This window comes from Meles meles, chromosome Y, assembly GCF_922984935.1.
Source record: "Meles meles chromosome Y, mMelMel3.1 paternal haplotype, whole genome shotgun sequence".
Classification (NCBI taxonomy): Eukaryota; Metazoa; Chordata; class Mammalia; order Carnivora; family Mustelidae; genus Meles; species Meles meles.
In genome coordinates this window covers 14,301,611-14,329,329 of record NC_060088.1, presented here as the reverse complement: position 1 = coordinate 14,329,329, position 27,719 = coordinate 14,301,611, and the positions used below count along the sequence as shown (strand labels likewise).

Below are 27,719 nucleotides of genomic sequence, written 5' to 3'. Positions count from 1 at the left end.
CACGTGTCACAAACTATTATTTTTTGTGGCCGTTTAAAAATGTAAAACCAGGGGCCTCTGGGTGGCACAGTGTTAAGGTTAAAGCCTCTGCCTTCAGCTCAGGTCATGGTCTCAGGGTCCTGGGATCGAGCCCCGCATCGGGCTCTCTGCTCTGCGGGGAGCCTGCCTCCCCCTCTCTCTCTGCCTGCCCCTCTGCCGACTTGTGACCTCTGTCTCTCAAATAAATAAATAAGATCTTTTAAAAAATAAAATAAATAAAAAAGTAAAACAATTCTTAGCTCGCAGGCTGTCCAAAAGGAGGTGGTCGGCCAAACGCAGCCAGTGCCTGAGCAAGCCTGTCCCAAGCTTGACCTCAGAGAAGCTGCTGGAATCCGACGAGGTCATCTTGCACATTCCCAGGCACCAGCCCCAGCCTCGGGGCCGGGGCCGGGGTGGGGGGGGGGGTGTCCCTGCAGATCCTAAGACCAGGTAAGTTCCAGGAATCCGGGGAAACCCTCCAGGGTGTGGAAATGCAGGGGCGCCCCACAGAGAACACGGGCTCTGGAAACATCGCGCCCCGGCCTGCCGCTGCCCACCACTGCTGCCCTCCCCTGTTCAGAGCTGCAGACCAGGACTGCAGCGCCCTGGGCTCAGCTTCCCCGACTGGACCACAGAGGGTCCTCCCAACCCTCTGCACCCCCCCTGCAGAAAGTGCGTACAGTGTTGAGATCACGGCCCCGTGGAGGGCAGACCCCGAACCACAGATGGGCCAGGGGCTCCCCCGGGCTCCCCTCAGGGCTCCCGGACATTCCTCCTCCCGCCCCGAAGTTCAGGCCCAGGTGTCCACCCAGGGACGGGCCCCCGGCGCTGGGAACGCAGCAGGACACATGGACCAAGCCACAGCTGAGACAGCTGAGGCCAGAGGCAGGACAGGCCACTTGGGTTTCCGCGCAGGAAGTCACCAAGAAATCTCCCTCCACAAATTGGATTCACACCCCAAGGGCAGCGGGCCCTCCTTCCCACACTCCGCAGCCGGCATCTCCATCCCCGGCCCCTCTGCTTCTGCCCGCCCTGGCAACGGTCCGTTTGTTTCCGGCTCACAGCCAAACTGTGTTCCCACGCAGGTCACGGAACACCAAAGACGGCTGTGATGCCACCTTTCTCCAGGAGACTCGACCCCTGAGAGCTGTCATTTAACCAGAGCGGCAACGGCCGTCACTGCCTTCTCAGCATAAGCAGAGCCATGAGACAGAGCTCATGGCACCGGCGCGGACCGGGTGTGACCGCTGAGTGACCACCGGGGTATGGAAGCTTGTTTTGGGAACAGATTTTCCACCAGAAGCTGCTGCTTGTTTAGCTCAGGGTACAGACGGAGAAAGAGTTTGCCGTGTTCGAGACCAGGGGCCTCCGGTCGTTTCCGACCAGAGTCACCGACAGCAACACAGAGGTCATCGCTGGGGAAGCACGTCTGCGGCGGATTTCCCGGGCAGCCTTCCTGAACCTCCTGCCTCTGTGTCATCGAAGATCCTCAGCGTGATCCGAGGTACTAGACGGGTCAAGTTTTTCCCGCACTCTGGCCTGTCCCATGGAGGCCTTACGGGGTCTGTCCGCGGCCAGGTCCACCCGAACGCTGGCTGTCAGGAAAGGGTGGGGGGCTGAGCGCGGGTCTACTTCCCTCCCGCACACGCCCGGCTCGTCTCAAAAGCCGGGGGCACCCTCAGCCGGGCTCCACGGGTGTCCTGCGTTCTCTGTTTCTCGCCAGTTCGTTGGTTTGTGGGAGGCGGCCGGGCAGAGGAGAGCAGGAAAGCAGATCGGAACAACACAGAGAAGACGGCCCCACTTTCTCTGCAACCAGCCTCGTCTTCACCACTCCCCGTAGACAGCAGGCTCTGGGAACCAGTCACTGAACACCACGTTCTCTCCACGCTGAAACCTACACCAGGGCACGAGAATGAGCTCCGGCCACAGGAGACCACAGCGGGTGTTTGAGGGGCACTATCACAAGTTCAAAAGCAGAGGACAAAAACCTCCTCCGGTTTTGTTGAGACAGGACGCACGCTCCTTGCAATCCCCTCAAGGGAAGCGCACGATTCACCTGCTTCGAGCAACCACCTCCGGGAAGTCGTCCTAGAACACGCTCACTGTTCCCAGAAGGAGCCCCACAACCCCTCTGGAAGTAACCATAGCAGGCACCGCCCCAACCCCAGTCCTAGGCAACCACTAATCCACTTTCTTTCAACAGATGAGTCTTTTTTTTTTTTTTAAGATCGATTTGAGAGAGAGAGCGCACATGCAGGGATCAGAGGCAGAGAGACGGGGACTCCCATCTCACTGGTGCGAGCCAGTAAACCAGCCTGTCGCAGGGGTCCGCCCACCACAAAGGCTCTCCCGCAAGCCCTCTGACATGCCGCACTCAGGAGAGCCTCTCCAGCCTCACACCGAAGGCTCCTGGGCTGAACTCTCGACCAGCCTGCGTCCGAACCCTGGAAGGGGGGCTTGCCGTCATGCGGCTCTTGGAGATAAAGTGCACCTGCCCCCACTTCATGGAGAGTTACTCAACTCAGGGGCGCTCGACCACGGTCAGTGACCACCTCCAATCGCACTCCCTTCACAGCACGAGAGGCAGGAAGGGAAGCCAGCCCGCCACGTTCCGCGTCACGGAGCCTGGGGTCCACTGTGCGGCTCCACTCTCCCAACAAGACCAGCGGCAATCCGCCCAAGCAGAGGAAAACAGGCACTCCGAGGTGAGGTCCCAAACCAGCGGATCATCCCCAACACCACACTGCCGTCACGGAAGTAGGGATGAGACGCCACGTCATCCCTTTACGAAGTAAGGACTCTGTGAACTCAGCCGTGAATCCACGGCCAAGGAGTCCACGTTGTGACACGTGTGTGTGACACGCTGCGTTGTCTCCTTCCCCACAGCAACAACCTCTTCCGGAGCCAGTAAGAAAGAGGGTCTCCTGCACCATTAAAATTTAATATTCCACATCCGTCTGCCTGGAGCGTAAAGGGGAAATGGTTGGTCTGATTCCAGCCCCAAAACCAAAAAGGAGGGTGCCCCACACCCAGCGCGGGCAGCCCACCACCTGGCTTTTCACCACCAGAAGCCTCTCCTGCGTCCCCGGGTGCTGTCGCCGGTCCCATCCACATGGGCCACCATCAGAGTCAACGTAACCTTTAGTGGGTACCTAGAGCCCCGAGCCATGATTCCATCCCCGTCTGCTATCACTTATCTTTAAAAGGTTAACTCTCCGGTGCCTCCACGCGAACCCAGGTGAACCCCCGTAAGTACTGAGGACGAGGGTCGTGGGTTGTGCCAGGCTGACATCCTGCTGACAGTGTCCTAAGGTCACAGAAGATGCCACCGGGGGGGGGGGGGGGGGAGCGCGGTGATGACACACACAGCCTCTCCCGGTTTTCCGGCTTCTTGTGAGTCTGTGATTAACCGAAATAAACCTCACATCGTCGCTGCTACTGAGGCACCCTCCTGGTGCTCAGAGAAGTAAAAATAAGCACCCAGGGGACATAAGCGAGCCCCGTAAAGGTCCTCCGAGTCAATAAAAACTAATTGCAGCGAACAAAGGCAGTGAACCAGAAAAACCTCTTCCTGTAACTCTGAAGAAAAAGGCTCTTGTACTGCATAAAAACGTAACATTCTGCAAACCCTAGAAACGAACAAGGTGGGAATGAAATTAGGGAAACGGCACTCACGAGACCACCCAGAAAGAACACATCTCACGCTCGGAAACCTGGACCGCAGAGCGGGGCCTCGCGCCCCACCGCCATCCGCGAGGTTCCGACAACCCTGAATCCCGCTCCGGCTCGCGGACCAACAGGGTCCTGCAGGAAGGAACGGCGGTTGTCCTTCAGCACCCGGACGTACAGAAGACCGCAGGACCACACCCAGCGGCTCCCAAGCGCGGTTTTAGAAAGGAATGATCATTAAGAAGTCCTTTCGGGATAGTTCCTTGCCTGCGTCTCGCGGTTAAACACACCCCCTTACCGTCCCCCACCCATGCCGTCAATCCCTTATGTAGGAACTCAACGAGAAGAGCAACTCGGTTGTGGCATCCTCCCACGGGAACATTAGCCATTTCAGAGATGACCAACATCAGAGGAGGGTCTGATTCCGTAAACCCCGCCCAGACTCCCTGCACTCAAGACCAGATCTTTTAAGGTCTTTCTAACACGCTCTTACCGAGATACCCCACGGCCCCCTCGCTGCGGGCGGTCAGCAACCCGCACCTGGTTCCCGCACCTCGTCCAACCACAGCGTGTGCATTCCTGCCGGTCACTGCCTGAAGGCCTGGACCAAATGCCTTTCCAGACATGAGCCTCGCAATGTGTGTCACAGGAAACAGAAAACGATCCGAGCGCTTTCAGAACTTCTCTCTACCAACAGCAGATAACAAAGCCCTTCCCTTCCAATTTTTTAAAATAGACTTCATCACCACTGGAAACCACTCATCCTTGATCAGTGCGTATTTCGGATGAGATGAACCGTATCTACTTGGTTTTAGGGCCAACTCGAGAAGCTTTTTACCTCATACCCTGCTACGTGACGTGTTCAACCAAACAGTATCTAATATTCCCATCACTTCGGAAGGGGCTGTCGTAAGCGCTCGTCGTCCGTCCTTAGAACGTCTATTCGGTAACGGCATTCTAGTATGGGACTTCAGTGTTCGACACCCACAAAACCTGAAGGAAAAGGAGGGGCTGCCCACAAAGGACCTCATGTTCCCAGACTACGACCTCCTTCAATACACACCAACAGCACTTACTCACAGACCCCATGGGTTTTGTAATACCTCACTTCCCTTTCCACTGGAAGGTGGAGGAAGGGGTCGTCCTGATGAAACCCGCCGTGCAAGAATCATCGGGAGGCCCCAAAGCCACTGACTGCGGTCCCCCGGGGATGGAATCATGGTTCAGACGAGGCACGCCGGCGTCTCCCACTCCCGTACGACGTCCGTGCCCCCTTCTTTCAAACAGCGTCGTCGCACCTTACAAAGACTCTACTGACCTATCCCATTAGACATGCCAATCCTGGACAACTTTTGCTCAAAAACAGCAAATTGTTCGGTTCCACCTCACGTCGGTGCAAAATAATTGCTTACACATAAAATCACCGTCAAAAGTTTGGTTTTGGGGGCGCCTGGGTGGCTCAGTGAGTTAAAGCCTCTGCCTTCGGCTCAGGTCATGATCCCAGGGTCCTGGAATCGAGCCCCGCATCGGGTTCTCTGCTCAGCAGGGAGCCTGCTTCCTCCTCTCTCTCTCTGCCTGCCTCTCTGCCTACTTGAAATCTCTGTCAAATAAATAAATAAAATCTTAAAAAAAAAAAAAAAAGTTTGGTTTCGGAGTAACCGTGGGAATAACCGTGGAAATGGGATTGTTGAAACTACAGAAATGCCAACCTCGTACCTCCTTTCACAAAAGACTCTGCCAGTCCGCCCGAACTTTGCTCTTCTCAGGCGACCCCTACCCCCGAGGGACTGAGGCCGTTTCTCTCCAACTAAGGGGCGTCTGTGTTCTGGAGCCACCCGGCTGGTCCAAACTGCATCACACAGGCTCTGTGCTCCCGACGCTTTCTACTCCATCCTGCCGGCCGCCCCCTCCCCGCCATATGCCTTTCCCGTGCCTTCTGGAACATCTGTTAACGACACCGGCAGCTCCAAGTCCATCTCCAGAGGGTCGAAGAGACACCATGTGACATGCTGATGGTTTTCGGGCTGTGAAAATCTCATTCCAAGCATGAATACGTTTCTGTGTGGCTGTAAGGCACAGGGATATATATATATATAGGATGAGTATATTTGCCTCTGCCGATCCGGCACAATTTACCTGTAGCCCTGAAATCAATACCCACAGTGCTTCACGGTCACCCAAGGACACTCGCGAGCAGGGGAAAAGGTCCAGGGACACGTGTGTCCATCTGAGGGCGAACAAGGCAAAGTTCGACCTTCTCGTTTCAACCCTGATGGTCAACAAGTAGTTAGTGCCCAAGTTTTTCACCTTTCTGTGCACATTTCCCCCTTTCTCTGATTTTGTTCCGTCTTTCACTGTCTCTGTCAAATAAATAAAATGTTTAAGGGGACAAAAAGGCTTCTAGAGAGAGTTCCAGTAGCTTCAGAGAATGTAACTACCATGACTAAGGAGCATCTCCCGGCATCAAGACAGAGCCACTGGCATCCTCTCTGCTCCACCTAACACCAACCTCACACCATCTGACCGTGTTTTCCCATTGCACAGACCTCCCTCCGTGAGACACGGGGTGTCCCCTGGTCCCCACTCCTCCCTCCTCTGGCCTCTCCACACACAAGAGCTGGCTAAGCGAACCCAGCCGCAGCCCTCTGCGGAGGTGAGACACGGTTCACGTGAACACCGAGGGCAGCTATGGAAGGAAAAAGCCAGGGCCAAAGAGAACGGAATGACAGAGCACGGGCACAGCAATGTCCCTCTGCTGGCGGATGTCTCTCGAGTCCATCTGTCACAGCAGGTGCCCACCCCTGAACATCCCCCCTTCCTGGAGACCATCGTGACCTCAATTCTGAAAGGACCAAGCACATCAAGCAGGAAAGGATCCTCCTAAAACGTACCAAAGGGCACGTACACTGGCAAATGATTACCAAGATTCGATAAAGGCTCTCAAGCTAAATGTTTAAATACCAAAAAATTCCCTTTTTGTTTGTTTGTTTTGCACTTCTTCCTTCTCTTAAAAAGTTGAGGAGTCCCTAAGCGGACTCTCCAAGGACTTTTCAGGAGCCGGCGTCCATCAGCTGCTGACGTCGTCTGTGATCTACGGCACTTGCTCCCAGAAGAACCATGTCGTTGACAAAAGGAAGAAAGTCCCTCCGTGTGTCATGTCTGCTACCAGGGGACAAGCTTCTGTGTGTTCCAAACAGCAGATGATGGGAAAAGGTAGCCGTCTTCCTTACTTCTACAACGTGCCTGATTTTTATTTTCTCGGAGAGTCCAAAGCAGCCTCTAATTCTGTCACATCTGCTCGGCCAGATCATCAAGCAGTGCTCTCAGACCTCGGTGTCTGACAGCCCTACCAAGACGCAACTCGCTGGAAGGCAGCCCCTTCCCGGCTCCGGCTCAAGGCAGTCCTGTCTGCACAAGTTCCAGTAAAGATCATTACTACTACGGAGCACTCCTGATCAGGAGGATCAGAACCTGAAGACAGCTTTCTAACCACTGGGTTCCTCCATATGCAATTTTGACCATGAGCGGCAGAGCGATGACCTACAATTGCACTAACTCCAACGACGGGCCGCAAACACTCTTGAGATCGATCATGCTGTGACACCAGATGACCTCAGGGACACGTGGCCCGAGCCCTCCGTTGGCAGGGGCAATGTGACAATTCCTTTATCTTCTTGGGGATAATAGTGTCATGTCAGTGCTGAATGAGCACAACAGGCCTAAAATGCAGTCATTCTGTTCCCACGTCGGGGCTCTTCGCAGGGAAACGTTACTCTGTATACTGGACTGGAAAACTCGTAGAATCCACAACTACATGGTTCTTCTTGGACTCAATGCAGTAAACCATGGACAGAGTCCGGGACTGACTCTCATGGCTCCCATCACCCCGGTCTCCACACTGGAGAGTCAACCTGGCTGCAGAAGCCGCTTCCCAGCGTACACGCTGCGCAGGTGGGCTGCGAGGACAGGAACGCCGCGAGAACTCACAGCCGGTGCGAGGACTCACAGTTCCTGGTTCCCTCAAAACACAGGAAGCAAGGGGAAAACACCATCTCCATAGAGCACTGTGGGAGGAGAAACCCAGACCCTGCCCTGTGGCCCCGATAAGCAGCAGGAAGGGGTCAATGACCAGTGGAACCTCCCTCGATCACACACAGTCTGAATCGCGGGTCAGGAACCCAGACTACTGCCAGAATTTCCGTTTGTCCTCGAAAGCGTGTCTTCTAATGTATTCCCTGCACTCCCAACAGCTTTGTCATTGCGTTCCTTTCTCTGCGTCATGCCCACGTGCACGCACACACACACACACACCCCGACTCCCAACCTCAGCAACACTCCACTCTCCCTGTCCCACAACAGGAAGCCTCTTCTGCTGGGCACGAGACAGGTATTAACACCCAAGACGTCTTGATGCAAGCACGAAGACTGGAAAGACAAGGTCTGTTTCCCCCCAACACGCCAGACAGCTACTCTCTTTCAGCACAAGTGAGGTTCCGGTGTCTCAAAGAGGGTCGGGCCTTTCACAGTGGGAGGTCTTTCCCCAAAACAGACACAGCTTTTCTAACAGCTAAATTTCAACTTTCAAGAGGTCAGCTCGGTTTAATGGAAATTTTGTTTTGTTTTAAAGATTTTATTTATTTGTTGACAGAGAAACAGTGAGACCGAAAGAGACATGCCTGGGGGGTCGAGGGGGGGGAGAAGCAGACTCTCACCAAGCAGGGAGCCCGATGCAGGACTCGATCCCAGGACCCCGGGATCATGACCCGAGCCGAAGGCAGACGCTTAACCCACTGAGCCTCCCAGGCGTCCCTGGAAATTTCAATTTAGGCAAAAGCACAGGCAGAAATGACCAAGATCAGAGGCATAACAACATGTGACTCAGAATGTGGCTGTTACGGGTCTTTCTTGTGTTTTAACGCAGCCAAGCCCGTTCACGTACCTCTGCTTTCACCTCCTCTCCTACCCATGTGCAGGTCTAGGTCATCTGCTTGTCAGACACAGCAACCTGGTGCCCCAGCAGTCCAGGAGAGGAGAGGCAATGAGAGGAGGTAAAAAATGGAAGCATCGGACACTCACAGGATGGGGGGTGGGGGGGTGGGAGGGAGGGCAGGAAAACGCTGAAGGGCATCAGAAGGTGCAAACTCCCGGCCGTACGACGCGTAAGCCCGGGGACAGGAGGCAAGCACGGCCTCGAGAGACAGCAGCATCACGTGCTGTATCCGAACGCTGCCAATATGATCCATCCCAGATGAGAAAAAAAAAAAAAAAAGAAAATACGCAACAGAAACAGTTGACAAAGGGCCACCGGGACAAATAAACAACAACAACAAAAATACTAGGCTCACAGTGGAAATCTCCTATTAAAAAACAGATTTTTCAACACCAAATAAACGTCCGTTTATTCGCTGCACAACAGTAAAGACCTAACACAACGTAAAGGACGAATACGGCACGAAGCGAATGGTCCAACGTCACAGATATCACAGAGACCCAGTAGAGACCCGTGAGCCTTCATCTGCTTCTGCACAGCCGTCGGTGAGAGCTCAAACACCGCACGTGGCTCCTGGGGAGGTCTTTCTATGGGAAGGATCGCCAATTCCCTTCCTGGTGGGGACAGTCCTGCAAGACAAGGCACGCAACCTCCCCAGTGCACGAGAATCGCCAGGAAGACACCTGTCTGTGCTCTGAACGTGGACCATCCGGGCCCAGGGGACACGATGCCTCGCAGGAGGCGGTCTTGTTCATTACCACGTGGTGTGGCCCCATCGCTGGCCTCCACCCACTGGGTGCCAGGAGCACCCTCTCCCCTAGTCACTCTCCACAGCCCAGCATGCCTGCAGACACTGCCAGATGTTCCCTGGGGGCCCAAGGGTGCTCCCCCACTCCCGTCCAAGCGGCTCTAAGACAGACCCAAAGAATCACCACGACAACATGCCCTAGGGATCCAGTGGCCAACCTACACGAGCTTGTCCCCAAGCTGCTCCCACAATCCGGGTTCTTGTCCAAAATGGAAAACAACCCCTCCTCGTGCTCTAAGCGAAACCAAGGCTGAGCGAGTGGGCTGCAGGCAAGCAAACGGTTTCGTGCTACCCTGTTTGTCGAGAAACAAACAGCAGGTACGGAACAAACACGTGACTCCTACAGGCTTCAGAGGAAAAAACTGAGACAGAAACCAAGGGCATCAGCAAAGTGGGGAGGAGGAGGACCACACCCTGACCCGTGACACGTCTGGCACGGAAAACGAGCCCTGCGGATGCGGTCCAACGGAGGACCGTGGGACAGACGGGGAGGCAAGCTGGATGATCCAGGTGGCCCAAGGTCGCCACACGTTGAGAACCTGTCCATGCCGTGGAGAGAGGGGGATGTAACTATGGAAAAACACAGAGACACTGCTCTGCTCCGTGGCTCGGACGACAAAGACACCACCGCCAGGGAACGCAGCGGGCCTCCAGAAGCTGGAGAGCCAAGGAAATGGACCTTCTCAAGGGCTTCTGGAAAAGCAGGCAGGCCTGTCAACATCTTCATCCTCACACAGAGAGAGTCCTGTCAGACTTCTCACACCTCTCCAACTGTTAAGATGGTACGTTGGTGTCCTTCCAGCCACCAAGCCTGTGCTTATCTGTCACCGCGGCAGCAAGAAGCTACGACAGTCGGTTAAAAGCAGATCCACTGGAAAACACGCGTGAACTTCCCTGTAGGCTCTCTGCTGGAGGGACGCGTAACCCAGAACGCGCCGGCCCGTAGATGGCTTGAGAAAAACCAACCTCCGTAGTGTCCCACTCGACGCCGGAATGGTAATGATTGTCCTGCACAGAGAGCCTGCAAGCTCGGGAAAGTCGACAAGTCGACAATTCCATTAGGGTGTAAGTCAGGGTTGTGGCTTCCGGGAGGCCCTAGAAAGAAGCCAAAGTCTGGCTGGCTGGAATCCCATGACCTCAGAGGGGGAAGGAACCGCACGCCACACCCTCGGAAAATTCAAGCTTTCTATGCGTTATCCCCAGAAAGGGCTTTTGAAAACCCCACCCAGCAAGGCGGCCCAAGGGAGAGGTCAGCAGGTGCCACGTTCATCAACCACAACTGTCTGCTACGCTCGTCTCTACGGGACAAGAGGGAAGAATGCAAGACGAAGAGAAGGAAGACGATACGGTTACGCCAGGCTGGAAGCCGGAGGGGAAAGAGACGGTGAAATCTCTTCCACTGCGCACGCAGTCAGAGACGGGGGCATCTCGGGTTCACTCAGCCCTCACGTGCTTCCAGCTCGAGCCCACACCCCAACCCGGGCTACCCAGAGTGTCCGCAAAACGTGTACGGAGATAGTGCACAGAGGTGCCACAGCCCAGAGGGACCTCAAAAACCCGAAGGGAAAGGTGCCGGACATCAAAGACCGCGGATCGCAGGATTCCACTTAAAGGACGTGTCCGGAACACGTAAGCCCAGAGACAGAGACGAGAGGCAGCCAGAGGCTGGGGCTGAGAGTGTGGGGATACGGGCAGTGACGGCGGACCGGGCAGGTGGCTTCTTCTGGGGAGATGAAGATGTTCTGGAATCAGTCAGCGGCGGTGGGTGCCCAACGTTGTCTATGCCAGGAAAGCCCTGACATACACCTCTGACGGGGGTAAGTGCCACAGGATGTGAATTACAGCTCCGTAAAGCTAGCATGTTAAGAGGAAGAGGAGGAGGAGGAAGAAAAAGAAGAAGAAGAAACTAAGATGAGCTCATCATGACGAGTCACAGAAAACTGTTTAAAAGCTGTAAGCTTCCCAGTGAGATGAGCCTACTTAAGCAGTCTGGAATCTAGTCCACGACAGGTCCCGGGTCAGGATTCCCAGACAGTGACCTAAGGTCAGCCACCAAAGGTGTGAAGCCCGGACCCGAGACGACACGAGACAGATGGATTTCAGGAGCAGAGACGGAGACCTGGGCTCGGGGAACAAGGACAGAAAGCCACTTCCACAGAAAAAGACTCTGCAGTCATCTGAAGCTGCTTTCCAAAACAAGGCAAGGATCTCCCCCCACCATCACCACAAAAATTGTTTTACTATAACACGAGCATCGGCTGCAGTAGTGAATACCTACTGATAACATCCAGCGGTTTGGGGCCGGTGGCTTTCAGTGACAAGGGGTGGGATGCAGAAGGGCCAGATCTGGTCACCGTGGGAGAGGAGAGGCGGGTGAGGCTTGCTTCACCCCAAGGTCCCAGGGGACAGCAGCACCACAGGGCCCGGGGAACAGCGCCTGGGTCCACGCCAGCCCCACATGGCTGGGTGCTGACCACAACAGCAGGCTGTCTCCTCACAACATAAGAAGACATCAGTCATGTCCCCAAAGAGCCCAGTAAGGGCAGACCCTGCGGACAGACAAGGCTCTCATGGCTGGTGTTGGGGAGACATGAGCACCCCACCCCAGCAACCCCCTGAGTTTTTTTCCTATTAGTTACCGTGGACAGAAGGAGGTAAAACCCAGGAGCCAAGAGGGAAACACGGATACCAACAACCACAATGGAAAGCCTGGTGATTAAAACCACAAGCGCCATTACAGGACAAGAACAGTCCAATGTCTGGGACAAAGAACAATCCAGAAGAACCAAAGTATCTGAAGACGACCCCTGAGGCAGCAGCTCGCAGCGCGCGCGTGGTCTAACACTGCCGGCGGGGAACTTGCTAGAAATGCAGTGTCTCGGGCCCCATCCCCATCGACCACATCACAAGGTGTGCGGATGGGGCCTGGCAATCCGTTTTCACGAGCTCTCCACGGGGTTCCACCACACGGTGAAGTCTGAGAACCCCTCGCAGGGCAACAACAGTATTTACAGCGGCTTCATTCTCAGGGGCCAAAGAAACGTCAGCCCCCAAATGCACAACGGCTGGCAAATGGATACACAGAACCGTGGTACGTCCACACCCCACCCCCCCAAGATTCCCACCCGAGTGCCCGAAGGCATGAAATCGTGATACGGGCTTCAACACGGGTGACCCCTGAGTCATTACGCCGAGTGGAACACGTCAGGCAACGTCACAGGCTCAAACCATGTGGTTTCACGGACCTGAAATTCTAGAAAACGCAAACAACCCAATGTAGTCATAGAAAGCCGACCCACGCGCGACCTGGGAGGCAGAGATCCCAGAAGGACACTAAGAGATGGGGAAAGCCACAGAAATATTTGTTCTGACACATTCAAGGACACAGACAGGGTAGGGTAGATGACCCAGCAGAGGGTCCGTGAAACCAGCACCCCGAGCGAGATAACGAAAAAGCAGATTAAAGGCGCCGCGTCCGTACGCCTCGCTTACTGCACTGCGGCTGCCTTGAGTCCATCCGTAAGAAGAAAGGGGCAGATGCGGCGAAGGACAGGACGCCACCTGGATAAAAATGCAAGACTACACGTTTGTGCGTGGACGGCCACACACGCTCGGGGCAGCTCTTCCCTGCTGCAGGCGGGTCTACCCTGCCACGCTCACCAGTGCCTCCCGATCCCTCTGGGAGAAGAGGAGGAAGCAGCTGCAGTTATCGGTGCTGGAAGTCCTGGAAATCAGCACAGCACCATGTTTGGGGTGGGGCAGGGATCCTGAGCTCAGAACAGGCAAAACAACACACCCATAAGGGGATGCCAGGAGATGCTGCACCCTGGAAGGCACCAAGGACGGCGGGCTGGGTGCAGGGGGGAGGAAGAGGCCCCGCTGGGCACAGACCAGAGCTGGAGGAAAGGGGAAGCTGTCGAAGCCAGGTGCGACGCAGAGGACACAGGTGTGCAGGACAGACGCCCAGGCAGGGGCCCTGAACTTCTCAGGGGACTCCGGGGCACGTGGGCCGCAGGAAACGAGAAGGGGACGGTGCTGGCACAGGGCGAGGGACGATAGCTGTGTCCGTCGCTCAGGGGAGCGACGGGAAATCCTCGAGAACCAGCAGAAACCACGAGGCCCACAGGCAGAGGCCCACAGCCAGTCCAGAAACGCTGTCCACGACACGGTGACTGCCAGAAGCAGCCCCCCATTGCGCAGGGATAATTTTCAGAGCCCTTGGGCGGGGTCTCAATCTTGTCTCGGTTCTTACGGAAATGTAAAGATGGACTGTGGGTCCCAGATCCAAGCCAGAGGGTGGCTCCAGATTCCTCCCACCACGCTGCCACTTCCTTCTTTGTGAACACTTCTGAAGGGACTGAAAGTCATTTCCCTCGAAACGTAACTCCAAAACTCTCGTTTATCCTTTCCCTTATAAAAATCCCCATTTCCCTGGAGTGCACGGAGACTGAAAGACGCCTCTGCCCCTTCCGTAAGCCTCGGGTACCTTTCCTCCTTCAACGTCCCCAAGACTTCAGTGAGGACCTAAGCACCACGTTTGAAACTGACCCCAGGGTCAAAGCCACGGAGGCAGGCTTTGTTGGCCTCCACACACTCAGCTCTTGGGCTGGGGAACTGTTACCGGTTCAGGGGGACAACCGCCAGCTGGTAGGACGTATGAGAGCACGTCCAGCCTCTCCCCACCGGGGCACCTCGTCCCCACCTGTAACCAGCAGAAGGGTCTCCAGACACTGCCCAGCGTCCCCGAGAAGCGACACTATCCCTGGCGGAGGAAGATGGAGCTAAGGGACGTCCCGGGCCAGGCTCGAACTTCCCTCAGAGCCTCACAGTCAAGGGCTTGAAACCAACAAGAGGGTCATGCGGGAAGGCAGAGGAGGTTCCGCCCTGTGGTTGTGGACTGGGTTCACCCGGGACGGAGCCCATCACCAGAGAGGTCCCCCGTCCCATGGGCCCTTTCTAAGCAAACTACGTCCCACACGGCAGTACCTGAGACCCTGCAAACATTCCATCAGCACCCTGACCGTGCGGAAGAGGGAACGGAGGCAGGATGCCCATTATCTCGCTTCCCTCCGCTTCGCCCTCCCCCGGGGAAGGGCAGGGAAGCCCACTGAATGCGGCCTCAGCACCCACCACCCGGTGAGCTCAACCTCGCACAGAAGTCCTTGTTCTGAGAAAAGGGAAATCTGCAGAGACAGAAAGGAGATTCAATGGCTGCCGGGGGCTGGGAGGCAGGAGCCAGGATGGATGGCAAACGGACACGAACGACCGTACTGAGGAATGAAAATCGATGATGACGATAGCTGCACGACTCCGTAAATTTACTAAAAATCACTGAGTCGTACACTTAAAATGGGTGCTTTTTATGGTATGTAATTTATACCGCAATAAAGTGGTTTCAGAAAATCAACTTGATAAGTCAGATTTAGAGTTCCGTACTAAATTAAACACCACCGCAAGCGGGCATCTGCCGCAAATTCAAAGGCAAAGCAAACACCTAAGGCAAACCCAAGCCAAACAGAGTAACCCATAGCTCGTGGCAACCCCCCTGAGTCTACAACGTGTCCAACTCAATCCCGTGAACTAAATAAGGCGGAACCCTACCAACTGCCCAACGCAGTGGTGTGAACGGAGAAATTCCACGCCACCGGACGTCAGGGCTGTCAGAAACCCACACCAAAAAACACACTTGTTGTCCAAATGCAGAACATTCACTGGAAAAGCAAGCAGGACAGGAAACGGACGAGGCTGAACGTGGGCTCTGAGATAACCCATCTCCCCCAAACTTCCCTGAAGGCAAACGTCAGGCCAAAAAAAAGGGGACCCCTAGCTTGTCCCTGCATTGGGCCAGGCACGGAACACAGAGGCCACGAAGAAAATCAAAATTCACAAAGGACAGCTTATTCTGTGTACCATTTTATAGTCAAACAAGAACTGGGACATAAAAACACACAGCCTCATTTCAAGTAACTTTCCGGAAAACATGTCCAGGATAATTAAAAATAAATAAATAAATTACAAAATGAAACTAGGAACTATTACACGAATGTTCACTGTACTGCCGGAGATAAAAATGAAATACTTCCATGAGCTAATCTTATTCTATATTTAGTTTGACTATACGAATGTAATTAACCAAGGTTATAGAATTTTGCTAACACCAAATTTCCAATTACAAAGCTTCACATACAATGATTTGAACCACAACTGATTTTTTTTTATTTCTGTGGAAAAATGAAGATAGCTAATTTTAATAGCCCAATCTTCCTAAGGAAAAGGAACTGCCTTCTCTGATACAAATTATGTAAACGGTACTTCAACGAAGCTATAAACTAATTTGTTTCTAGATTCTCTTTCAAAGATTAGCATACTCAAAAATTTCACGTTCCGAGAGCTTCCAGCACTGGCCTTGGTTCGCGGCACTCCTGCTCCGCACACCTACGTATGCCTCATTCTCAGAAATTATACACAGACATCTGCACGCCGACGACTCCCTAAGGGACGCATTTAGGAAATGCAATCGACTTTTGTCCGGGCTTCTAAGAAGTGTCTCCTCTGAGGGCTATTTTCCGAGACACATCGCTCGCTGGTTAATTTTGGCAGGCAAATAATCAAATGAATAATTATTAGTGTTTCACCCAAAAGCAAAAATAGAAGAGGATCCCGGCTCAGGACTGAAGTGATTCACAGGTGTCTGCCTGACCTAGCTGCAACCTGAGGTCATGATCTGGACCCAGCCAGAGGCATTTGGCTAAAAGTACGTGACCTGCTGTAACTTCTCTTCCTTCTTAAAGGGGCAGGGGAGGGGCCGATCAAGCGCACTCCCAGAGATGCAAATTCTAACTCATCCACTACTGAAACCCACACGTATTGATCTCTGGAAAGGAGAGGCGAAGGTTCATGACACGACAGTTAAAAAATAAAAATAAAAAAATTCTTCCTGTTTCTCCTCTTTACAGTAGCTGTCTTGTACTGCCATAAAGGAAACCAATTTTTCTTTTCAAGTAGGAGATAAATATTTCCACTCACCAACAGACAAATGAGTGTCTGTTTACATCCTGATGAGTTAATGACGTTTGGCACTAGGTGTCCTGTGGGCACGCGTGGAAGGGAACCAGAATTGCTCACCTCCAGGCCTCTGAATTCACTTGCAAATCTCTGGGCTTTGTTTTAGTACAAAGTTACACTGCAAATTCAATACTCACAATGGGAAAAATGGATGTGAACACCGAGAAAATGACAGAAAAACCGAGGCTAACCGATCAATCATTTCAAGTTAAACAAACAAACAGACTGTCGTGGAAATCCTGGAAAGACTCATAGCGGACACCGAGTCTCACCAAAACCAAACCTTGGGCCATTCTCAGCAGATGAGGTCAGACAAAAGGCCTCACATTTGTGGAGGTCAGTTCCTATCCTCACCTCCGCAGACCACAACGTGGTCTGAATCATGGATTTCATTGTTCTATTTATTTGCTCTCTGGAATACCAATAACAAATACAGCACTGACTGAGTTTTCTCTTTATTCTATTTACGTAGCTCTAGGGGGGTTCCCGTCCAGGGTGGAACCCAGCCGAGAGGCTTAAGCCCACCACCCGAGAGGCTTAAGCCCACCACCCGAGAGGCTTAAGCCCACCACCCGAGAGGCTTAAGCCCACCACCCGGAGATTGAGACCAAGAGTGGGACGCTTAACTGACCGAGCCCCCCAGCCATGCCCTGAGTAGTCCCCTCTCTTTTTTTTTTAATCTTTTTTTTAAAGATTTTATTTATTTATTTGATACAGAGAGAGAGAGCCAGTGAGAGAGGGAATACAAGCAAGGGAAGCAGGAGAGGGAGAAGCAGGCTTCCTGTGGAGCAGAAAGCCCGATGTGGGGCTTGATCCCAGCACCCTGAGATCATGACCTGAGCTGAACGCAGAGGCTTAACCCACCGAGCCACCCAGGCGCCCGGAGTAGTCCTCTCTTAAAACAAAACAAAGAAAAACTTTACTGTGAAGTAGTTTTTTTGTGGTTTTTTTTTTAATGTATTTAAAAGCATCCATGACCACGGAAATAGGTCTACGGAAAAAGACCCAACAAATCAACAGCCAGACTGAAGTAAGGCAAAGTCAGGACAGTCAGTCCGTTCGCACACCCTCTCCGGCTGTTGTCTTCCGAAGTCTGAATGGCTTCCATCAGTCTGTTTCTCAGGAGCCCTGAGGGCAACCATCAATGAAGGTGGCTGATTTATAAACGGAATTAAGTGATTATGAAAACACTGCCGTGTCGCGAAAGGCGGGACAAGCACGGCGCCGATCCAAAACCTCATCCCGCACCTGCAGCACAGCTATGTCCTCTGCCTCTGCACCACCAGGATTTTTCCGCTTTCAAACTCACAAAACCAGCAGATCAGCACAGACACACACACACACAGGCGTTGGCAGCTGAAGCCAGGGGAAAGGGGAGCACATCCCTGTCCCACTTGCATTCACGTACTTCAAAACTGCCCCCCTCTGCCCGCCACCTCTGGGAACCCATTCGGTGACGTCTGTTCATTGCATATCCTCATCAGTGAAGAAGTTTCCAGCCCGTGCCCCCAACCCAGGTAATTTATTTATTAACTCAACACGACCCTCGGCGAACATTACAGGCATCTTTCACAAACTACAAAAACAGACCTAAGAAGGAGACACAGAGGGAGCGGACAGTTTACCTTTCTTCCCTCGCTCTGACAAACTTGCAAGAGGAGGTGGTATGGCCCTGGGAGACCAGTCTGGGAATTAAAACCTGACACCAGGCACTTTGGTTCCCCCGCCCCAAAGCCCAAAACGTGGAGTCTATCGGTTTAAAGGAAATGTACTGAGAAGCCCATGAAATTTATCCGAGAGTCCCATGAAATTTAATTTTTTTAAAAGATTTTGTTTATTTATTTGACAGAGAGAGACCACAAGTAGGCAGAGAGGCAGGCAGAGAGAGAGAGAGAGGGAGGGAAGCAGGCTTCCTGCTGAGCAGAGAGCCCGATGTGGGACTCGATCCCAGGACCCTGAGATCATGACCTGAGCCGGAGGCAGCGGCTTAACCCACTGAGCCACCCAGGTGCCCCGAGTCCCATGAAATTTATAAGGCAACTCTAATTTCCAAGGGCCTCTTACCTTGTTCTCCTCTGGTCTACAATAATTTCTGCCATGACCTGGGCACATTGAGATCATTAATTCTTATTTTCTCCCACTTCTGAGCTGTTGCTTCTTCTGGTGAGGCTTTTTAATGCATTTCAGCATCCCTGGAAATGGCTGAAACTGGCAAAGGATCACCTGTGCATCTTAGAAATAAAAACCTAATGCGGTATCTTTTTCATAACCAAGCTAAAAGTTAAAGCAAACCCGGACTGATCTGCCTGTGCCCGGAAGTGGCAATCACTGCTTGCAAGTCGGTAATTGTGAATACTTGAGTCTTTCCCAACCCCAAGCTTGATGCTACGTGCCTGAGGAGGACTGTGCTGGAAAAAGAACCTCCGGCAGGGACCCAAGTTTAATCCATTCCCCAAATGACCCAAATGGTAGAGACCTCAAATTTCAGTTCAGCTGTTTTTATCAAACACAACCTACAACTCCACAACCACCTGGAACTATTATTATTATTATTATTATTATTATTATTATTATTATCATCATCATTATTATTATTATTATTATTATTATTATTTTGCAGCCACGCAGAATTTTATAGATGGCAGGCATTAGGTGTGTCTGCTGGTGCAACTGATTTCTGCATGACGCGCCGTCAGTGACGGACTGCTGCTCCCCTCTCCCATTTCTCATCTTCAAACAGCTGTCAGAATCACAAGGATAACTAGAAGACAGAAGCTGACCTTGTTATAACCAAGGAGCCCCTGCCCTGGAAACAGAAACCGCCGCTCCGGTATGCTGAATCATTCTCCCACTTAGGATGACTTACACAGTCTTACCGTATTAAAGCATTGGTTATTTCTGACGTAAGAACGAAAACGGCACCACAGACAGTAAGCTTCCTTGGGTCGTCCTCTCCACCTGTTGGGATCTCCGAACAAGCAGAGACACGTGCAGAACTCAACAATGGCTCACGTGCCAGGGCCCTGAGGCCCGATGACGACCTTGAGCAAGCAGGCTGATCGTAGGAAGGAATCCCGCTCTGAGAAGGGAACAGTGTCCTCCCAAGCCCACTCCAACATGGGTGACATTGGGGACCTCGTTCTCAGTGGACTTCAGCAAAGTTTTCGGTTTCTTAGAAAGTGGGAAGGTCTGCATTCTCCCTGGGGGCTGGTGCCAAGTGTTCCAGAAAGTGCACGGGCTCTGTGCTGGCTAGTTAGGGTCACGGGTTCTAGGTTCTGGGGAAGCAAGTGAAGAAAACTCTCCTTGTCTTTTAAGCCTCCAGGCAACATCCACCCAGGTAGGGGAAGGAAAAAACAAAAACCAGAACGTCAGAGGAATTCAGAAGATGCTGTCTCAAGAGTAAACACTGGGAAGCGCACTGTAAGGCCGCGTGTACCTACCTCGCAGGCTCTCGTGAGACGGGGAAACTCGGACACTCACAGAAATGATCCCGAGGCCCTCAACACCCCGAAACGTCTTCGGAATTGCTCAATTGTGTGTGTTTTGTGTTTGCGTTTTAGGCACAGTATGCAACGAATCAACGGATCAAGTCACAGATCGCCCTATTCTAATGGTGGGTAAAGTGGCAGTCCACGCGTGCGGTAAAAATAACCACCGGTTTTCCCTAAACTTTTCACTGGCAAAAAAAGCCGACCCAACAATTAAGGAGCATCCCCTTTGGAAATGAAAATCCTCACGCGAGAGAGAGGAAAAGCCTCAAGACTAGCTCACCTACCCTCTGACTCCGGCACACGCACCCAGGTTTTCACCGACCTCATACAAGCCGGGGGCCACCCAGGGCGGGACCACGGTAGCAAAAATCCGAAACACCAAGTCAATTCTTCTAGAAAAGATGCCATTTCCTAGGAGATCACAAAAAGTGAAACGATGGTCCGAAGTAAAATGCAGGCCAACACTTAGATGGACACACAGACCCAGGAATTCCCTTTTTCCTCCAACAAAGTAACGCAAACACAAGTTCATACCTTCCGTTTGTGGTATCGCCCCACTGGCAAGACTGTGACACCTGCACGTGTGGGTCCTGTTTCTGAAACCAAAGACAGGACTTCATAACCTGACACGTTTCACACAGTATATGTCTCTCGGGGACTACGGAGGAAAGATTCGGGAAACATTTCTCTGAAAATGCATCAGAAAACATACATTTCGACTCATTTGGCAGCGAGAATGACCTGGCATCAAAAAGACATCTTTGGCAGCCCCAACAAGACACCTGACCTTCTTTCTCCACGGCTCCTTACAAAGTCTATTAGGAAGAGTAAGGTTTTCTTCTCCTTCCTTTTGAGAACACCCACAGTGCAAACCCTGCTGTTCGGAGGCAAACACACAAGCTAAAGGGTGCAAAAGTGTGAAGTTCACGTGTCATCAGAGAGAAACACAGAGGAGGGTACTGGGAGGGTGGAGGGGTTCCCCTAAAGGCATCTGAGGCTGAGCTGAAATGCAATTACAAGGACCCGGAAGGCAGAGCTGACGGCGGGGGGGAGGACCAAGAAGGATGCCTTTGGGGTGATGGACTTGTTCTGTATCCCCATTTTGGTGCTGGTTACACACATCTATGCGTGTGCACACTCATAAAACTGTACACTGAAAGAGATGACTGTCCATCTTTTCACACACTAATTTGGAAAATTATACACACGCATCCATGTTTATGAACCAGCCCTGAAACTGAACTTAAGGGCTGTAGGGGAGGGGGGGATAAGGAAAGGAAGGCAGCAAGTTCTGGAGACCATTATAACCATCACACAGCACCTGCACACCCAATTCCCAACCTCAGCGTGGAGGAAGGCACCAGCATGCGGGGCTCGGAGCATAACAGCCCTACCTCCTTTCAAGGCTGAGAAAGGAATTCTACTTTCTCTCTCTCTTTCAATGAGAAAATGAGTGACAGAGAAAGACACTGATCTGCCCAAAGATGCATCAGGGCAGGCGAGCTGCCTACAAAACAACTTTCCCCCCACAGCCACGTCATCTGCCCGGGGGCCACCAGGAGCCCAGGAAGGACCCCCTCACATGACCGAAAGTAAGAGCGAGCCAGTGTGCGACATAGCGATAGAACCAAGAAGGGAAAGTTGAGAAACACGCCTTCCAGGTGCACTGGCACTGGGAACTACTTGGGTTGAGGGGGAGGTGAGGCAACGAATAGCCTTCCCCCCCCCCCCCCCCGCCCCGACACCTGTTGGTCTTGTTTTTATTCCTTCCCCCAAGCCCCTTCACTCCTGCTTTCTCTTTCCCGCTCCTGCTGCGGGATCAGAAACTTCCTTTCTCAACCTGCGGTGTGATGTGACTGACTTCCTAACAGATTCCCGAAAAGCACAGGTGTGCCAGGAGAACACAGAACTCCACACAGAGCTTTGGCTTGGCACCCGCCTCCCCCAGCCTCTGTCCCACATACGGTCGTGTATACAGTCTTGAATTCAGGGTTGGTTCCCTCCCCACCCCCCGCCCCAGCAGCCCTGGCATCTGGCTCCAGATCATTCTTTGCCATGGGGACTGTCTTCTGCAATGCAAGCTATCTGCTATCCCCCAGGATGCCAGGAGCACCACCATTCCCCTCCCCCATGCTGTGACCACTGAAAACGTTTCTAGATGTTTCCTTGAAGGTAGTGGGCAAAAACGCCCCCACTGAGAACGCTTAGCCAACTGCCAGATTCTGGAGTTCACTACTCCAAGCACAACTGTCATAACCCCCCATCTCCTTTGTCCTCATCTCTGAAGACGTCCCCTTCCTTTGGAAGCCAAGCGTCACCCCCATCTCCAGCTCTAGTCCCACCTGCCACGGCACCCAGTTTCTCAGCAAGCCGCTTTTCCAATGTCTTCCCTTTACATGTGCCCAATTCCATTTTTCACCGGCTTTCAGCTCACGTCTACAGTCTTCCATCACGGGGCGGGTTGTCAACCAGGATTTCAGAGCTACACGGGAGCAAACGTGCCCACAGGGCACACGACCATCTTTAGTCAAGTCGCCCGCACCCAGGTCCAGAAGCCACCCGGGGAGCGAATTCCTTGGGGAGCAAATTCCTTAGTGAAGGCGCTTTTCCCTTGAGGTCCGCAATGCATTTTCTCAGACTAGGCCCTCCCAGCCGTATAAACATGTTGACTTTGCAAGGCCCTTCCCTCATCCAGCTCTTATTCTGGCTTTGCTGGGCCTCATTTTGCCAATCTGGCCAGTGTCGTGGGTTTGGCCAGGCCCCGTGGAAAGGATGGGGAGGGGGGAAGGGCCACAGGGGGCAAGACCCAAGGGGAAAGCTTGCATCCCAGTTTCTGCTCGGGAGGCCGGTTACTTCCTTCATCCTAAAAATAGTTGGGGGGGAAGGGGTTATCGTTCCAAGTTTAAAAAAAAAGAAGTGTTTACAAAATGACTTCAGTCTTGCTTCCTGAGTGAAACTATTTTTTCAATGTTTTTAAGAGTGAAAAATTATCTTATTGGATTAGCACATGATTGGGGGGGCACACATGCAAGGTATCAGGAAACCACAGCTAAGACAGCATCATGTTGGACACAGAGCCTCTGTTGACTGTCACCTAGGCCAGACGCTGGACCTGGCAGAGCCATCGGGATGGCTTTTCTGGACCTGGCCTCCCTTGGCAGAGGCCCCCTCCCTCCTCTGGAAAATAACGGGGGAGAACGTCGGTATTTAATAAGTACTTCCAGCCAAACGCTGACCGTCATAGCAGAGCCCTGAGGAAGCAACGGTGGGTGAGGACAGAGAGCAGAAAGGTCATCTGGGAGGTCACCACTCTGACACCCACAAAAGTGGGTCCCCTCCAAATTGGGTCCTAATAGTCATTTACAAATAAAATTTCTAACCCATTACTCTAAAAAATACAAAGAACAGTGAAAAGGACACATCAACTAAGTAGTAAAAATAACACCCTGACTCAGGAACCAGGAGTACAGCAAACAGCTCTAGCACACAGCCGTTTAAAAAAATAAATAAATAAATACTTTGACGATTGTGGAATCTCACTTTGCTGGAAAGATTTCCTATCAGCCTTTTTAATTCGGAAGATTCTGACCTCAAGACTCAAGACTCAAACTTCACGGGGGCAGGGGTGTTGAAAGCCCCGGGGCATTCACAGTAAGCGAGGGTTACAAGCCTGCCATCACCCACACAGGGGCTCCCCGAGACTAACAGCATGGGCTCCCCAAGCCCAGGAGATGCTCATCACACTCTGGTTAGGTAGGCATCTTGGGGACGGGCCAACAGCTATGCCTTCTTTCCGATGGGGAAACCAACTCCGAGATTTCAACCTGCCTCCCCCAGGGCTAAGGGCTCAGGGAGGGGCTCTGGCCTGGAGTCCTGGTTTTCTAATTCAAAACTGATCCAAAGCACCCCAGTCCAAAACCACAGCTCTCAACTGCAAGTTAAGAATCCATTCACTGGGGACGGGCTGGCTCTGTGAGTAGAGCACGCGACTCTTGATCTCAGACTAGTGAGATCAAGCCCCACGTTCCGGCCTGAACACTGGAGCCTACTTAAGAGGGGGAAAAAAAAAAAAAGGAACCCATTCGCTGAAATCACTTTCCTGGGTCAGTCACCTGCGGAAATGGGTCCTTTTTGTTTTTCTTAAGTTTACCTATGAATTATTTCAAACCTGTATAACTTCTCCCCTCCCCCCACAAAAGTACACTAATTACTAAGATTTCATTGCGGGAACTACAGACCAGCACCCTCTAACATAACTTTCTATGTGAACTGCACTAATTAAGACGGTGGCCACTGAGTACATAAATTACGGCTTCAGAAACTGAAAGAACCGTTAATTTATGGAGTTTTAACTAACTTGAATCTCCATGTTGACATGTGGCCAGTGGTTACCCTACCGGACAACGAAGTTAGGAAAGCAATTCCTCCACCGTGGTCAAAGTCTCTTGATTCCGTGCAGCTACGTCTGTATCTGTTCACGGAGTTCACCATAGATCCCAGTTTGTGAACGTGTGTATGTAATCTGGAGAGCTTTAGCTGTCCAAATGTGAAAACTCATGCCAGGCAGACATGAAAACAGGAACATCAAGCGTAAGAGCTGGGTTTCAGGAATCAGAAAATCCTCCCTCCACCCTGTGTTAGCAAGTCAGTGTTCTCTCCGCAGAATAAAAATAATAATTGCTACGCACGCAGCATTAAGTGCAAAGCACTCAAATAGCGTAAAGACAATTATTCAATTTGTGCAACAGCAAAACTAACATGTACACGCCGCTTTACAGTTTTAGGAAAACTTGCACATTCTTTCTGTCCGCACCATAGACAGTGAGGACCACAATTTCAATTCTTTTTTTATTTTTACATACATAGAAATGATGTTCAGAAAAGCTACATGCCTTCAAGGTCAGCAGGGCAGGCCCTTCACCAGTTTAGGCCAAATGGGGACAAAGGTTGGGTTTCTAGCCAAGCAGTAAATGTCAAGACAGAGTTGGATTCAAGGGCACTGTCCGCCTCTTTGCAGAACCACTGATCCCCCACCTGACAGTGGGTGCAGGGAAACTCCTGATGCCTTGCCCAGGTGAGGAGAATAGATCTCCCACAGGTGAAGGTCAGATTAAGACCAACCAGGACCTCGGAGCCGCTCCATCCCTACTCAGCCCATTAAAACATTCAAACATTCAGAAGGGTGCGGGAACGTGGGTGTGAAGCCCTGTATACTAGCTAAAGGAAAAGCCAGCCGGAAGATCCAGCTAGTACTACTTGTCCCAAAGTGCACACTGCCCAGTAAAATACCTAAAAATCTCAGGTTTTGTCCCCCAGGTGTGTGTTCACTTAAGGACTGGAATCCCCTTAAGGGCCATTTTAATAAGTGGGTCAAATCATGAACCTCAACTTTTATCCCCGGATTAGTCATCCATCCAGCTGGGTGCTTTTCTGCAGAATCTGCAGCCCACTTGAACCACTAAGATCGCGTAAAATAAGAGTGTAAAATAAGATCGTGTAAAATAAGAGTGTAAAATAAGAGTGTCATCTTAATGTCCTCCTGTGCCTACTCAGCATTCCGGCCCCCCACTCTCATCGCCTCTTCTCTAGGAATGACAAGTTGGAAACTTTTTATACAATCGGGGAGAGCAACTGCCACCCGGAAGCCGCCGCTCGGGACCTCCGCAGGGCTCTCCCCGCGCCCCCGCCCCTCCCCCTCCCCTCCGGAGTCCCGCTCCTCCCCTTCCAGGTTCCAGCAGGGGCCGGGGCGGCGCGTCGGGAGAGAAAAACAGCCAGAAGTCGGGTCGAGCCCCATGTGACCGTGCCAACCAGAAACGGCTGCCGGAGCAGCAGGCGGTGGGATTCTGTTTCTCTGGGGGTTCTGCTCCACAACATCCCCGACTGGGGGGACTACGAGGAAACCGCCTCCGCCTCTAACTTTGTGGAATTTCCAGCGCACTTGGCTCTGAGAAGGCCAGGCCGCGCAGCGAGCCGGGACCGAGGCCTGACCGCGCGCTCGGGCGGCGCACGTGAAGCCCAGGCCCTTACCCCCGCGCGGGCGGACCTCTAGCGACCCCAAACTGTCATACACCAGGCGGGCACCCACACCCGAAGGCGCACCCCACGCCGCTCCCGGCATCGCCCCCCCCCCCCGCAGGGATGGTGCCCCTGGGGAGCACAGCACAAGACACCGACGCGGGGGCACCCGTCCCCGAGCCCCAGGAGCAACAGGTCTGCACCCTGTTCAGGCCGCGCTCGGCAGACCCGGCCTCACCAGGGGCTGCCCCCCCCACCGCCACACACACACACACACACACACACACGCGGATGTCGCCCTCCGCCGGGTCCCCTCGCTCCGGCCGGGAGCCCCGGACTTCCTTGACAATTTCTGCGTCTCGGACACGGAGCAGCCGCCCCTCACTCCGCCGCTCGCCGCCGCGGTGCCACCCGGTCCCAGACGCGCTGGCCGGCGCCCGGGGATGAATGGGCGCCCCTCCCCCACGGGGGGATCCCGCGGCGGCGCAGGTCCGCCCCGCCGGCCCCAGACCCGGCAGACAAAGGGACCCCGGGGGCCGGGCCGGGCGCTCCCCGAAACTTACCCGCCGCCTCCCCTTCCCCACACAGCCCCCCCGCCCCCGCCCCCGCCCCCGGCGCGCCGGCACTTCGGGGAGCGGCCGCGGCCGGGTATTGTTCAGCCTGCAGGGAGCGCGCCGCACCCCAGCCCGAAGCCCGGGCACACTTGGGGACCCGTCCCTCCAGAGCCCCGGCGGCCGGCGCCGCGCGCGGGCGTCCCACGCCGCCTGCCCGCCGCCCCCCACCCTCGCGGGAGAAGTTTGCGCCCCCTGCCCCGCGCCCGGCCGCCGGAGCCCCGCGCACTCACCTCGCCGCCCGCAGCGCAACTTGTGGCGGCGCCGCCGCGCTCCGAGCCTCCCTGCCGCCGGCCGTCGCCAAGCCCGGGCCGTGCCGCGGCCGAAGAGGGCCCGGCGCCCCGGAGCAGCCGCGGGCCGCCCCCGCCCCGCCGCCGCGAGTCCCCGAGAGGCGCGGGCGCTGGAAAGTTTCGGGTGCCGAATGGCGGCCGAGGGCGCTGCGGCGGCGGCGGGGCGGGGGCGCTGGCGGCTCCTCGCTCCCGAGAGCTGAGGGGGGGGGGCTGGGGCGGGAGCGGCGGCGGCGGCGGGAGAGGGCGGGACGGCGGGAGGGACCGGCACGGGCAGTGACCTCCGGCTTGGGGTGGGGGGGGAAGCGGCCGCCAGCGGGCCGACCCCGGCCGGGAGGACTTTCAGGGGGGCCGCCGCCGCCGCTGCCCGGGCCGGCCCCTCCCCCACGGCCGGGACGGTGTGGGGGGGAAGCGCTCCCCAACCCCCAACCCGTCCCCTCCCCCACGGTCGGGGGAGGGGAACCCGAGTCCACTTGGCCTCGCCCCTGAGCGGAGGGGGAGGGGGGCCGCGTCCTAATCCCGCCCCTCCCCCACGGTCGGGGGAGGGGACGCTAGGCCTGCCCCTCCCCTACGGCCCAGGAAGGGGTGAGAATCCGCAACCCCCACGGCTTCTGGGGAGGCCCCGCGTCCCAATCCAGCCCCTACCCTACCCCACGGTGGGGGAACCTGCGACCCTACTCAGCCCTTCACCACGCCTAGCGTGGGTGAGGGGAACTCGGACCTCTCCCTTTCCCGGTGGCCTCCCAGGGGGATGAAGTCAACACG

At 54.0% G+C, this 27,719-nt stretch overlaps 1 long non-coding RNA gene across 1 annotated transcript in view; it reads right to left on the bottom strand.

Annotated features, from left to right (window-relative positions):
- LOC123935776 overlaps positions 1–27,022 on the bottom strand; it is a 139,595-nt gene extending 112,573 nt beyond the window's left edge. The window contains exon 1 of the long non-coding RNA XR_006817018.1: positions 26,901–27,022. This is a non-coding gene — a long non-coding RNA (uncharacterized LOC123935776). The remainder of the gene's footprint in view (positions 1–26,900) is intronic.
- Between the last annotated feature and the right edge of the window lie 697 nt (positions 27,023–27,719).